Genomic DNA, 7,839 nt, shown 5'->3' with positions numbered 1-7,839 from the left:
TTATAAATTTATTATAAAATAACTTATAAATTTATTATAAAATAACTTATAAAATAATTTAATAATAATATAGATTATAAATTATTATCAAATTGTAAAATAATTTATAAATTATAAATTTATTATAAATAATTGTAAAATAATTTTATAAAATTTAAGTAGTGCATAAAATTAAATTATTTTTTAATAAAATTTATTGTTTTAAAGTATATGTAAATCTTATACCTAACTAAATAATATTTTAATATTATAAAAAAATACATTTACCAAAAGTGTAACAATTTATAGTTTCAAAATTTTCTCAAAATTTAAAATAAAAAATTAAATTTGTAAATAAAATATAATTTAAATTAATATCATAAATAAAATTTTAAAAAGAAAAACATTTAATAATTTTATTTTGCCTTCAGGTTAGGGATCAGATTGATTCAAGGAGAGTGCCCAATTGTCGTAACCAGGCTTGGGGCGAACACCCAACTCACATATATGTGAGACTCGACCACTCCTCATATCCCCGTAACTGCCTGAAGGATCATGGCGATCCCATTCCTCACTCTTCTATTCATATAGCGCCAAAATTTTCCTATATCAGTATTTCTTTCGATGTGGGACTTGACTTAATTCGCATTGTTACTTTGCTCACCCCTTATTCGATTAACAGTACTCAATTATATATACCATGTAACAACACACCAGTACCACCACTTACTCTAATTCAAGCTTTAACTTTCTATGAATTTAATAATTAACTAAGCAAATAGATCAAATGGTATATATGAAACATGATGCACCAGATTTATCTATGTGTAAAAGTTGCATGCAAAGCCTGCATATTTTAGTGCTCCATTGGTTTGGGTTCACAACTAATGGTGAAGTCCCTTTCTCATGTATGTTGAGTACAGTAATGTTATTTAACACACACTAATAAACTCTTTAATAACGATTGAGTCTTTTATTTGTTTTTAATTATATCCTTTATGTTTTAAAATACGGGTGCAATATTCATATGTCATCAGTATGAGATAATTTTACATTAACATCCATTAAAAAAAACCATCGTATATATATCCATTTCATATGATCAATTTTCAAATAACCATAAAAAAGTGGAGTGATGTAGTAAAGTGGTAGGTTCTCATTGAATGTCGGTGTAACAATTTTATACTCATAATGCACACACTTTAATTCTTTAAAATATTAACAATGTTATTTATTTTTACAAAATATGTTACACCTCTCTAAAAAAACTCAAAAAGTCATTGAGTTTATCTTCATCTTTAAAGAAGTCAAAATTTTTATGAAAACTAGAAACTAGTTTTTCACATTTTTATCATCTTGATCTCCAACCCAATTTTATCAAAATTGAATGATTGTTCGACAATTATAATAATTCATGAGCTTATTAGTGAATAAACTAAAATAATGTATATGCATACATTAATTCAGATAATTCAATAAATAACAACAATTTAGTTTTATAACAATGGTCTACTAGATTGTGACTCTGGTTTTGATATATATATGTATATATATATAACTTTTACATCGTGAATATATAATTGTTTTTAATTATAAAAAAAAATAAAAAAAAAATAAAATAAAAAGGATAAATATAACTAACAATGTAATGAATTGTCTCATTGAGACTTAGGAGAATGTTAACATTTTAAATATGCCAAAGTAAAATAAAAATGACTTTTTTTTTTAATAAACATCATTTATTTTATATATTTACTTACACTTTAATTTTTGGATAGTTTACACAATTAATTGTTACTATTCAACTATTTTAGTTGAAGAATTAGTTATAATTATTTTTGTTGAAAAACCTATGAGTAATATTATGCAGTTGTTTGATGTGATACAATCAAATGTATTGTAAATTTAAGATTAGAGAATTGAGATCGAATAACTTTTTTTTTTAAAGAAAAAATGAAAATGCAAAGATGATAAATCGAAATCTTAACAATATTCACCTCAATTTACTAATAATCATTTGCAACACCCCAATAATATTATAAGTAAAATGAAAAGAACATAACATTAAATAGAGGGGAAAAAAAAGAACTAAAATCCTCTAAAATCGAATAATTTATTTATATTATTAAAATGTGGTTATTGTTTAAATAATACGAATCTGAATAATTATAATATTTTTGTTAATATAATTAATTAATTTGTAAGCTTTTATTTGCCAACATATATTAGTGCATGCACCGCCATTAACGTAATAAAAATAAATTCAATTATATCGTTAATTTAAATTATGAAAATGAAAATGTATTCGTACAATATATATTTCTTTGGAATGATCAAAAGTGTATGGTTTCTTAATTGAATCCTACATCATCACTTTTGAAAAGTGTTGTACCTACATTTTGTATAGCAAAGTAAAATCAATCATCATGTTTTATATTAAGATTAATGACACTTCATAGATTTATAATGACTTTTATGTTCCTATTTCTTTTTATAGATTTAACATTAACGTTTTGTTTAAATATTATTTATTTTTTTATTATGCGTGTTAGTGTAATTTAAGCGAAACTTTATTTACATTTTTAGATAATCAACTATGATAAATATTTCAATTAAGAGGTTATAATTTAATAATGATATTGAATATGTCATTATTGTTTTTTTGAAGATAATAATAATAGTAATAATAATAATAATAATAATAATAATAATAATAATAATAATAATAATAATAATAATAATAATAATAATAATAATAATAATAATTTATCCTTAAATCTTAGCTCAACTCACAAATGCCGATATTGTTAGGTTGAACATTATGTCTCGAGTTCTATCCCGAAACTTTGTAGTTGTGTGAGTTTCTAGTGGTAACTATATTTTCTCATCGGTAGGCAAAAATGATAATAGCTTTAAGGATAATTGATTTTTCAAACTAGTGTTATATATGTATTTATTATTTTGAAACATTATATTTTGTTTGAAGTAAATTTCAATTTCAATTCTTTTATCAAATATAACTCTATAAATTTTATTTTATTAAATATAAAAAAAAAACTTAAAATTGCAATGTTTTGTATTAAAGAATAAAATGTCGTTGTCGAGATAAAATAATAATAATAAAATGTTGTTCATTATTTTATTATAAACCTACAAAAAATAAAATTAAGTTCAAATGATTTTTTTAAAATTTAATATTTTATCATGCTTGAGTGAGGTGTTAAATGAACGTAAACTCTCTCATGTTGAGTTAATTAAACAAGAAAGGAGTTATGTTTGAAGGTTATATCTAATTTGTAGGTAAATTTATTTTTATTTTATTTTTTACAATTTGAGGACATGAGGTACAAACTACTATATAGAATATCAAAGGTTGGAAGAAAGTGTGTGATAAAATGAAAAAGAATTATAAATACCTCAATTATTTCTTACATATAAATCTAATTTTTTAAATTCAAAGTATTTATCGTTGAAATGTGTTGAGATGTCCCTGATTCCGTTTTTCTCCTCTCTGTGGACGATTTATAGTTAACTCTATAGTTATACAGAGGTTGGAGTTTTACTATACCATGGAAATTGGATTCACATTTGCAAATTGTAACATCCCTCTTTAACATAAATAATTGGTAGTAATATTTTTTTATGTTTTACTTATTAGTATACAATTATAATTTGTAGTAATAATAATAATAATAACAATAATAATAATAATAATAATAATAATAATAATAATAATAATAATAATAATAATAATAATAATAATAATAATAATAAAGCAAAAAAGAAAGAAAAGAAAATGAGAAAAATTACTAAACTAAAAGAGCAAAAGAAAAAAAGAAAAACCAAAAACAAAAATAAGGAAGAAGGGAGGAGCACATAAACTAGAAACAGAAACAAAACGGAAAACAGAGAGAGGGAGAGGAAGAAATGGTAAGAGAGAGAATAAGAGAAGGAGAAAAAAAATACAATGACAAAACAAGAAAAAAAAGAAAGGAAAAATGCACTTTTTGCTAAAAGTCAAGGTAGAAAGAGAGAGTATCATCATCTTTTCAATCCTTTTGGAAATCAAGATATGGGTTTCCTTTTTTTTCTATTTCCCTTTTATGCATGTATGAGATAATGTTTACCATAGGCTAGAGATTTGGGGTTTAAGGGATTTTTAAATAGATGCTTAAATTTATGGATTTTGAAATAGATGGTTAAAATAATTTATGCATGTGAAGTTCTATGACTGAAATTGAGAATATATTATTGTAGAATTAAGTTTCTTTGATGACATGAAATTAGTTCTTTTCATGTGTTTGAAATTAAAGATATTTAATTTTACTATTGTGACAAATTAGTTTGAGTAAATTAAGGTTGTAATATTGTTTTGATGTATTCATTACTTGATTTATTCATAATTTGTAGCATTTTAGTTTGCAAAGATTTTAAAGAAATTTGTGTGATTGAATGAGTGTTGTTAACTTTAAATTCGTAGGACATATGTGTGATGTTTTTGTCATAATGTTTTCTCTTGAACTTAGTTTTAAATGATTGTTAGTTTTCTGGAAACTAGACTCAATTACCTTCAAATTGAGTACAAACTTTGTGATGTTTGTTTGAGCATTGATGCTTAAACATGGGTTACAAGTTAGACCAAAGTTGCTGTCTTGTTTTTCTGACCTTGTGTATTATTTTGATAACTTGCAAGAATTATGGGATTAATTTGTAAAAAAAATAAAATTTTATCTATAAACTAGATATTGTAAACTTTTCAAAGAGTACTCATTTACTCAATTTTAATACTTATAAGTTCATGTCAGATGACTCTGTAGTTAAACTCCGTTTTGCGTTATTATAACATAAATTTAGGACTATTTGGGAAAAATCTATCTTAAGCATGTTCCCTTGAATTTAATTTTATATTATATAATTAGTATAATATAATTGACTTAATAGTGTATGTTATCATAAGAATTTTCAAGGTTGAGTGTGTGGTAGTCTTTAATATATTTATTAATAGATAATGTTATATATATGTGTGGATTGTTATACATAATTACTATATATTTGATTAAGGTGAGAAGTATAGGATTCATCCCAGCTAATTTATTTAACTTATCCAACGATGGAACTAGATTTTTTATTAAGGTGAGAAGTATATGACTCATCCTAGCTAAATAAATTATTCGTTTATATACGGCGGAAGTGAGGGGTAAGCGAGGGTAAGTGGGGTACCACTTACAGACGTAATTATGTCCAATCTTACTAAAATAAAGTTACTAACAAGAAGAGGGCATTGTTAAAACTAATGTAGTCTTTATGACATGTTTGTTAAGTAGAGATTAAGTCATTAGATTACTCACGTCTAATGGATTAGATACTTAGAAAGAGTCAAAACTATACATATAAGGGGTAAGTCGGGAGTAACTATAAAGTAAGAGGAACTCAAAAGATAAATATATCTTTGAATTAGAATGTTAATTGATTTGGTTTCATCTCTTGAAATCCACTAAGATGCAATATCATTACACGTTATTTAAATGTTTTACAAGTAAAAAGATTTAGATCAAGAGCTGGAGAAATGAAGCATAACAGTTTATGCTATAGTTTACTTAAAATTTCTGGAAATTATTTTGAACCATGAATGTGTTATGTACTCCATATTTTTGCTCTTTAGTTGAAAAATTAGTATGTTTATTAATACATTTGCATGACTTTGTGTTGAGATTTGTATTAACCATTTGTTTTGTCGAATTATGCTAATGCTCAAGTTATATTCTTGACAATTAACTTATGATATTACAAAAATTATCACTGAAATATTTGATATGAGATAACGTTAGTAGAACATACTTTGTTACCAACTAATCTACAGATATATATAGAGTTAAAAATGGAGGAGCAGAAATGGAGGAGTCATGACCATTGATGAGAGTGGGAGGATGGTAGATATATTGTCATGAGTAGTTTTTGTGTGTGGGTTTTCATATATATATATATATGGTGCATTAAATGCAAAAGCTAAATTGAAGAATATAAGGTGTGAGATGAATTATAAGTGGCATATCAAGGGTGTCACATACGATTATAAGTGATGTGATACATAAATATGTGAAATATCATTCAATAGATTTTGGCGTTTCTTTTAATACATTATAAATAGATGTCTACATTTCTCCCGGGTGTAGAATTACTTTAATTGTAGGCTCATTCAAGAGTTTTGGAGGCTATTTTGCAAGGAAGTTGTGAAATATATGTCATGATCAAGGAATCATTGTTTGATCATAATCAAATGGTGATTGCATGTTAAAGAGTGAGATGTGCATGTTTTTGACAAGTTCGTCAGACGCGAGTGGATCCATGAGGTGAAGTCTAGAGTGAATGATCATTGGCCCAATCAAGAATACAATGTGTTCTAAAATATTATAAAAAAATATATGATTCCTCAACTTATAACAAATACTCTTATTTGTAACAGTATGAATAATATTTTCCTAAAATATTAATAGTTATAATATTGTTTTTTTATAAAACAAATTATATGAAATCTTGTGGAAATTGACTTTCCTAACCTTTCATTTGAGAAAAATCTAAAAACGTTGAAAGTTATAGAAATAAACTTTTTTTTATCAACTTTCTAATTAACAAACATGATATACTCATTCTCTAACAATGAGATCTAATAACTCTTAGAAATATGAGTTATTGCATCTATTTTTAGCTCTAATTTATGACATTCTTGAGATGGTGTAGAAAGTTATTTGTATAAGTAGATGTAGTTTGATAATTAAGTAAGTGTTAGTGTGTTTTTAATGAATTAGAATCATTTTAAGTTAAATTGATGTTGAGTTGTGTTTATTTGTGTAGGGATCAATTAATGGAGTAGTCTAGGCATATGCTACAAGTTGATGCAACACTATAGTGCACTACTACATAGGATCAAAGGAGTACAAAATTGTGGGATCAACTTGGAGTAATTTTTGTCCTTGATTTTGAAGATATTTCAGCAACGAGTAAACATAAATTTATTGGACTAATGAGATGTCCTTTGTAAGACCCATAATTTTAAAGTATACTTTATGTATTTTAGTGTATTTTGGTATTGAACTCGGAGGCTTTTTAGCCAAAGTTATTAATATTTTGGAGTTTATATGACCAAAAAGATATTTGATGCCCGATTAAAATTACTCGTCGATAAATAAATTAAATTAAGTACGGTGAATCCTTTACGAAGAATTTAATGCCTTATGGGTGAAATGGTAATTTTAATAAATATCTAGATATTTGGAGATATTTGTTAAAAGTAATTAATATATATAAATACAATCTATGGCAAGAAGCTATAAGCGATGAAATGGATTCCCTAGAATCTAACAAGACCTGGCATTTGGTAGACTTGCCTCATGGTTGCAAATCAATAGGTTGTAAATGGATCTTGAAAAAGAATGTAAGACCCATAACTTCAAAGTATACTTTATGTATTTTAGTGTATTTTGGTATTGAACTCGGAGGCTTTTTAGCCAAAGTTATTAATATTTTGGAGTTTATATGACCAAAAAGATATTTGATGCCCGATTAAAATTACTCGTCGATAAATAAATTAAATTAAGTACGGTGAATCCTTTACGAAGAATTTAATGCCTTATGGGTGAAATGGTAATTTTTATAAATATCTAGATATTTGGAGATATTTGTTAAAAGTAATTAATATATATATATATATATATATATATGTTTGTGTGGAGGGAAAAGAGAAAGAAATAGAAAGGAAGGAAAAAGAAAGAAAGGAAAAGGGAAAGAAAGAAAGAACAAAATCCATCTTCTTCCACTGCCTCGCGTGACTCATTCTTCCTCCTTCTTCCATTTTCATTTTCG

General features: G+C 25.3%; 1 non-coding gene across 1 annotated transcript; it reads right to left on the bottom strand.

Moving 5' to 3' along the window:
- Nucleotides 1-414: 414 nt before the first annotated feature.
- LOC113786804 (small nucleolar RNA Z279/snoR105/snoR108) lies at nucleotides 415-515 on the bottom strand. The gene has a single exon (XR_003473118.1). It is a non-coding gene; the product is annotated as a small nucleolar RNA Z279/snoR105/snoR108 (small nucleolar RNA).
- Nucleotides 516-7,839: the final 7,324 nt, after the last annotated feature.

This window comes from Cicer arietinum, chromosome 5 (assembly GCF_000331145.2).
Source record: "Cicer arietinum cultivar CDC Frontier isolate Library 1 chromosome 5, Cicar.CDCFrontier_v2.0, whole genome shotgun sequence".
NCBI classification, from domain to species: domain Eukaryota; kingdom Viridiplantae; phylum Streptophyta; class Magnoliopsida; order Fabales; family Fabaceae; genus Cicer; species Cicer arietinum.
The sequence above is the reverse complement of the archived record's forward strand: the minus strand, read 5'-3'. Positions and strand labels throughout refer to the sequence as shown.